The 8,249-nt window shown below is 25.1% G+C and overlaps 1 protein-coding gene across 1 annotated transcript in view; it reads right to left on the bottom strand.

Annotated features, from left to right (window-relative positions):
* Positions 1 to 7,986, bottom strand: part of LOC113551534 (myocyte-specific enhancer factor 2-like) — an 80,999-nt gene extending 73,013 nt beyond the window's left edge. Inside the window, exon 1 of the mRNA XM_026953822.1 lies at positions 7,459 to 7,986. The gene's annotated coding sequence lies outside the window, so the exon portion shown is untranslated. The remainder of the gene's footprint in view (positions 1 to 7,458) is intronic.
* Positions 7,987 to 8,249: the final 263 nt, after the last annotated feature.

An 8,249-nucleotide genomic window follows, 5' to 3' on the forward strand; every position in this document is an offset into this window, starting at 1 on the left:
TAATCGTTTATACAATACTATACAATATTACTTCAAGTCACATCATAATAGTTACACTAAATTATAATTTTATAAATAAAATAAAAATATAATTTTTGTTCGGGATGATTAATTTTTCCCATGTTAGGTTAGGTGGTAGAATCAATAGGTTTTTAAACTACCTGTATTGGCATAATCGATATATGCCTCTTTCCCTAAGTATAAAAAAGTCTATAGGAATAGATGAAACCCTATCTTAGAACTTTAGAAGACTGTCTTAGAAGTTAGCACTCATAATAATGTAAATGTAATTTTAATGTAATTTTAATTCAAAAGTTGTGTATATACATCTACAAACACTATAAAACATATATAAAACCAAACATATTTCATTTTCATAGAAATATTTCATGATATAAAATAATATGTATAATGAGTAGATAGTTATTTTGATATTGATATAATAAGTTTTGACTGTCGATGTATAAAAGAAGTTTTATTTAATGTATGCGATTCATCTCTGATCCCTTGCAATATTTATTAATTTCTGTAGTATTATTCCCAGATTATCAATGTAGATAAGACATTTTAAAAGTACTACTTTAAAGTAATTTAATTTATATTTTATTTAAGATTCTGAGCGGAACATTGAATGTATTGATTTAAAATAGTGTTTTTGTATGACTACACGACTTTTTTTTTATAAATATCGATAAAAAATTATTCGCCGTTTCAAAATTTTTAAAAATTTAATACAAGATCTCACATAAGTTGATCGTGTGTATACAAATATATACAGACAATTTTTTTATATATACCTTTGAAATTAAAATTTTAACACAATTCGTTAAAATTACAAAAATTGCAAACTATTTTGTATAATTAGAAATCCATGAAAACTTTTTTTTTATATCTAAGTTTTGAAAATGTAACACAAAATTCTCCATAAGTAGTTAGTAGTTCATAAGAAAACGTAAAAATCTAAAAATTTTAGAGTAACAATTATTTTTATAGACATTTTAAGTTCAAATTTGGACGAAATTACTTATTTAAACGATATATAACAGTGTTAATTATTTTAATTTAAAAAGATTATTCGTGGGAACTTAAGATTTACATATATTATATTATTATGAATTTTACTATACGCATAATGACTTTTTTTAATTTTTTTATGATATAATCTATTTATACTATGAATCTTTTTCTGCTGTTTTACGGTATTTACAGCAACAAAAAAAATTAAATTTCAACTATACAAATGTATATATGATATGGCATTAATGTATGTTATTATAATAACTAAATACTACATTATCCAAGTAAAATCATCGTAAAATAAATGTCTTTAATAGCTATACCTATCAAAATAACTTAGCACGAAATATATACTTAGTGATATGGGTTCGTGACCGTCTCCGCTCAAGAATCGTTTTTCGTATACCATTATATTGTATACATTTTTCATTTAATTCAAATTTAAAACACTCATTACCCATAACAGTAACTCACTCGACATCTAATGCACAATAGAACTCTAGCCTAACTTTTTAAAATAACAATACTATTATAAATCATTGTATTTCTTTAAACCTTTTAAACTATTAACATTTAAATAGGTCAATTTACAGAAAATATTTGATATTATGTAGGTAATATTAATATACAAATACATTTATTTTTCTAGTTTATTGTATTATTATTATGATTTTTGTATCCTCTTTAAAATATTTGATTTTAATCGTCAATTTTATTCATGATTAGTATGATAATAATGATATTTTTAAGTTTCGCCATAATACCTAATCATTACTACTTAGTTACAAAAATAAAGTGAAATATTACTTATAGTTATAGAGTATAGACTATGACACCAAGTATAGGTAATATGATATAATATATTATAACTATATGTATGAAATTAAAATAATATATTATCTGCAATTACTAATGTGTAAAAATATTTAAATATATTTTTATTTATTAAAATAGTTTAAATCAAATGCATTTTAAAATAACATTAAAAATTCAATATTTCATGACGAAGTTCCTCATTAGGAGGTATATTCAATCTTTTATTTTTATGTTATTATTTAATCAATTAGACTTATTTTTCAGCCCTGTAAGAAATGGCCTAAGAAAGATTTTTCATAAAAAAAAAAAACAATACTTTATGAAAATGTATTAATACTATCTGAATATAATAGAATAATAAATATTGATCAATTTTAAAACTAAGAAGTAAGTTTATATTACGTTTAAACTGAAAATAATAATTGAAAACTATTAAAAAGATTGTCTTGCTTGAATCAAGCAGATAGCTACTGCATGAATTTAGGTTGTATAGTTAAATTAGTAAATAGTACTTACAATTTTCTGTTGTTATTTCTATAATTAGTGTACCTACAAATACGAATTTAAAATCAATATTTAAAAATTTACTTAAGTTACATAAAAAATAAATTTGTAAATTAAACAAAAATATATATAAATTGGCCTCGGGATAATATATACCTATAATGTTAACGGTCTACAAGTGACGGATACTTTTAAGGCGGAGTCACTGGTTATGATATTAAGTCGCGCAAAAAAATCAGTATACGCCGGCCGGCTGTATGCAATTTGCATACAAGAGAAGACCGGATCAACCGGTTAGATTGCGTGCATTGAGGGGGGGGCACATTTAAACACCCCGAAGCACACATCTTTCCCTAGTATTGGTTAGTATAGGTAGGCAAAAAAAAAGATAATATCGCAGTTCGGACAAATTCTTGCTGTATCCGTGTCAAGTAACCCAAGGTGTCTAAAATAACATGATTAATTAGTCAAAGTTTCTTGAGCATATATAAGAATTCATACCTTTTAAACATAATATTATACTATATTATAAGTATTTTAGTATATAGATTCTTAACACGAACAACGATGCTATGGACAAAGGAGTCTAGAAAATAGTTTATTACGTTAATTTTAATGGTCACTTGATATTATAATATTATGGTGGAAATCATCAAAATGTAACATACAAGGTTCTTTTTAAGTTTAAAATACTCATTATGTTGAAAAGTATTAACGTTTTTGAAAATAAATAATACTTTATACTATTTTTAAGCATTTTAATCTTTTTTATTGAAAACATACCTTTTTTGCGTACTTCTGTAATTTCTTAAAAATGTTACAATATTTTTCATTTTAAAATATATTTATACTTAAATACTATAAAATATTACAAACTTTAAAAAATTTTAGATATTTTTTACGCAGTCCATTAATTTATCAGTTTAATTATTGATAATATGTAGTATAATAAATTAATAATTAGAAATATGTATACATAAAAAAAGATAAATTTCACTTATCGCTAATCAGTAATCGTAGTATATTATAAAAACATTATTATTAATTTAAATATAATACATAATATTTTCTATTTTTTACTTATCTCATATAAATATAAATAATCGGCACGTTTCACTTTATTTTATGAGAAAGAATTTTCATACAGTAGGTATGAATGAATTCATATTTCTATATTATTATTCTAGTTATTTGGTTATTAACTTATTTTGAAAATAAATAATTTATATCAAAGACTATAAATTTGATATCGTATACTATGAACAAATATATAATTGTAATTTGTATAATTTGGGTACTAAATAATCACTAAACCTGAAAGCCTAGACTAAAATAAATATATTTTGATTAGAAACAATTAAATTAAATTGTTTTTAAAACTAGAACTTAAAATGACTTTTTTATAAGTCAGTATATAAAAATATTTATATTTATATATTTAACATTAAAAAAATACATTTTTCTCTGTAAAAATATATAAAAGATTATTTTACCGTGGTCAACAATGGTATAGTGTGATATCGCTATATTAAGTAAGTATGAGTGTCATAGCTAAAGGGGGAGGGGGCTAAAAGAGGTTTAGCTACACCTAGGCCGTGTACATATTATACTATTTAGTATTTTAAAACTTAAGTATTAACTAAATGTTGAGGGGGTATTACATAAACATTGGCATAAACAAACGACAATCGAAAATTATCATTTTGTCACTAAACATTAGATATTACATTATTATAATATCTCAAGTTAATGATTTTTTTTAACAACATTTTTAGAAAAATATAGCATTTACCTTGGTTCTTATAATACGTATAGACTTACATCATTAACGATATATTATCTATAATCAAACAACATTTTAAGAACACAGGTGTCTCTTATCTATAACCTGACCATGTTAGCTCTTGGCAATCTATAGCCTAAAATAGACTTAATAAGTTACCTTTAGTTAATATCAATAAAAAAAAAAAAGAGACATTACTAAAAATAAAATAATGACTGGCTTTGTTTAAAATTCTTCTATAGGAAGATGCTGCTATTAAAGTGGAGGTATTTTACTCAGCTAAAATATAATTATTAAATAATTCATTAATCAAAAATTAATTCATTTATTTATAATAAAATCAAAACATTTTAAAATACGTATTAATAAAACTTCTTTTTTTATCATACAATTATATGGTTCCACGATAAAATATCCCTAAACCAAAATATCCCGCGTAAATAATAATTTAAAATTTAACCTTTATTATAAAAGTCTCGATTAGAAGTAATAATCAAACTTAATCTAAAGTGAATGTGTGTTATACTTATAATGATTGTATTTTAATAATATCTATATATAACTTTTAATAATTTATATTAATTTTTGATGAAAAACATTATATAATATAATATTACAATATCATTTTAAACATTTTTTAATCACTTTTTTGTATTTTATAAATGTTATTGTTATGTTATTAATAATTGTATTATATTAATATTTATGTAACTTTTATAAAAAGGTTTAATATTTACGTGAAATATTTTTTCATGAAATATTTTTTTGGGGATATTTTATCGGAATTATTTTGACTTGTCACCTAATTATATTGATTATAGCTGTATCATTTATATATTTTAGAAATTACTACCCTTTATTTAAAATATAAAGAATTAATAATTAATTGCAGTACATATTACATCTCATAATATATATATATATATATAATATATTATTACAATTTTACACGACAGTTAAGTGTTTTTAAGTTAAATGTATAAATTATAAAAATCATAACCCGTTATATTTTTATATGATAAAAATATATTTTAAAGCATTATTATACTAGACATATTTTTGATTATTATTCAAAATAATATTATTATTGTTTATAACTATTAACTATTTACCATTTATATAATTATTATAATTAATAATAACGGTATGTTCAAATACTTTAATATTAAATTAGTGGAATTTATCCAGAATAACTAATAACTAGCTAAAATTATAACTATTTACAATACTCATGTATTTATTTATGTTATATTTCATATATTACTATCTATTCTCTAGCTTTTTATATGTATTAATTATACGCCCATGTATATGCAATTACTATCCACATAGTGTAATAGTAATAACGTATACAATATAATACAGGATAAACAATTTTAAAATACTTTAATATTTTACTATAGCTTGTAATAATAGAAGTGTATTTTGACATTTGATATATTTTGAAGGACCAAAGGAGAACAAAATGTTATTTAGGTACTAAAATAATACAATATTTTGAAAAATGAAAAATTGTCTTTTCTTAGTATCGAATAGACTGAATTTCAAATCGATAGATGAACTACTTGAAACTTTTCTAGCACTGATCCTAACCTAAATATGTTAACGATCATAAAAAATACGTTAATACTAAAACAATAAAAAATATAAAAATTGTTGGATGTCTTACTCAACTTCTAAAAATTAATTAAGTGGACAATTACTATCAAACCATTATACTTCAGTTACGACCAAAATTGTTATCAGAATATTATTGAAAACATTATTAAACTAAGTTATAAAACTTGAAGCTAAAAGAAAGAAAATTGTTTTCATGTTTTACGAATGAACTATAGAAATGTGTTGAAGAAATTGATATTTTATCTCAAAATCGATTTTTGAATGCAATTATTTCACAAATCAAGTTCAACCAACTCAATGGCACCTATTCTGTAGTTCAAGTATTCAAAATGGGATTTTTGAATTTATATGGTGCATAGTATAAATTATCCATTTAGAATTGTTTTTCAATAAATTATAATCATTATTAGTGTCTCTTTTGTACATAAATAATCTAATATTGTTTAAAAAAAAAAAATACTAAATATTGAATACTTCTATTTAAATACCAGTTTCTGTACAATATAAGTATTTTTTTTTTTTAGATTATATATTTTTACCTGACTTTTTTATTCTTATTGACCTTCAAAATATGGCCTGTTAAGGATAATGAACAGTAAATTAATAATAATTGTAATTAAATTTTTATTTTAAATCAAATATCCTTAAATACTAAAAAAAATGGTAGATTTGTCGTTATATATTTATTACAACGAAAATACAAAATAGTACATTACGATAAACTATGGACCACTCAAGTTAATAATAATATTATAAATGTAATTTGAACTCAATACAAATAAAAACAGTGCTTTAAATGCAATAATATCTTTTTTTTTAAAAAAAAACTATTGAAGTGTTAACAATTTTGGAACAAAATTTTTATATTTAAAATACAATAAATAATAATAATAATTGGCACACTTAAGTTCAACAAGTATTATCTGTATCGACTGCATCATCACATTAACTTTATATAGGTACTAATAGGTACTATACAGTATACTGTAATTATTATTTATAAAATAATAATGTACTACCTATTAATATTTACTTGTATTGCATGTATTTTGTACAATTATTAGATTTGTTATCCGGGTTATAAAATAAATACGATTTTTTGGTTAATTAATATTAACAATATTGACAATGCATATTCTTTAGATTACACAATTCATTGTGTATATACGTAACAATGCAATATTATCATAAAAATAATAATTGTACGTCCATTTGGCCATTTGCAAGATGTACGAATAAAATGTTGTACTACATACTTAATATGTTTTTTAAATTATAATATTATTATTTATGTTTGATACGAATGAATCGTTTTCGAAAATAGGTAACATAATACTTTCCGTAACTAGAAATTTTGACGTTCTGGAGCTATTATGAATTGGGCGAGTTGGATTTAAGTCACAACAATATTGTTTCAAAATAAAATTAGCGAAAGCCTATATGTCCGTAAGTTCATTACGCGAACACGAATGTCGAATAATAAAACGACAGCAGATTGTATCTTGTTATAACCGACCAATCGTGTGTTAAGAAAAAAAAAGTAAACTGATAAGACTAATCGTGTTGTAAAAATGTTATAATATGCTCGCTGCTCGCCGCTCTTATCAGTCCGGGCGATTACGACCCGCAAACAACAACTTACAACAATAAAAATAATAATAATAAAAAAAAAAAAAAACGGAGGTACGCTACATAAATCCGTCATATATGTGACTTACGCGATGTAGTAGTTCTTATGATGTTTTTTTCGTGTCATTCATAAAACAGTAATAACCGAAATCCCGTACAGACAACGGCAACGAGTGACCGACGAACGCCGATGACAGGAGACAGGACTACGTGGATTCACACGTCGCGTATCCCGCGCTCGTTCGAGTTGATCAACAGGTGTCTCGTTTGGTGGAGGCGTCTCGTTATCACGCTATGTGTGCGACATCGCCGATACGCTGCTGTTCGACAACACTATTTTACTTATCCGTTCGCGGTACGAGGGACGCGGCACGGCGAACGTCGAACGACAGAGCACCAGGGCGAATGCCCTAGGAAACGGACACAGTTTTATGTCGGAAAAAAGTGGGAAAATATAGACTTTTTCTGGAGATATTTTTCGCACGGGTGTGTGACCGTTGAAGTTCGCGCGCGCGTGCGTGTGTCTGTTTTCAAACGTGCACGGGCGAGACACGGCGTTCGCACACGGTGCGCGCTCAAACAAGTAACAACACAACTGGTTACGACGTGAGTGATGTCACTATGACATCATGTCCGTGTAAACGCTTAACCTTAACCACTCTGCGCGAGCCGGTGACCTTGAACGGTCGTATTAAAACCATCGGCGGACCACCGCCCCTGCATCCCGCCTATCGGCTAAGATTAAACGGAAAAAAAATAACACTTGTTTGTTATTTTATTTTGCCCCCTCCACCGGCCGGACGAGTAGTTGACTGTTGTAGTTGTATAGTTGTCCGTCCGTCGACTCGGTAGCCGCTCGCCGGCATAATAATATTATATT

Source organism: Rhopalosiphum maidis, chromosome 2 (assembly GCF_003676215.2).
Source record: "Rhopalosiphum maidis isolate BTI-1 chromosome 2, ASM367621v3, whole genome shotgun sequence".
NCBI classification, from domain to species: domain Eukaryota; kingdom Metazoa; phylum Arthropoda; class Insecta; order Hemiptera; family Aphididae; genus Rhopalosiphum; species Rhopalosiphum maidis.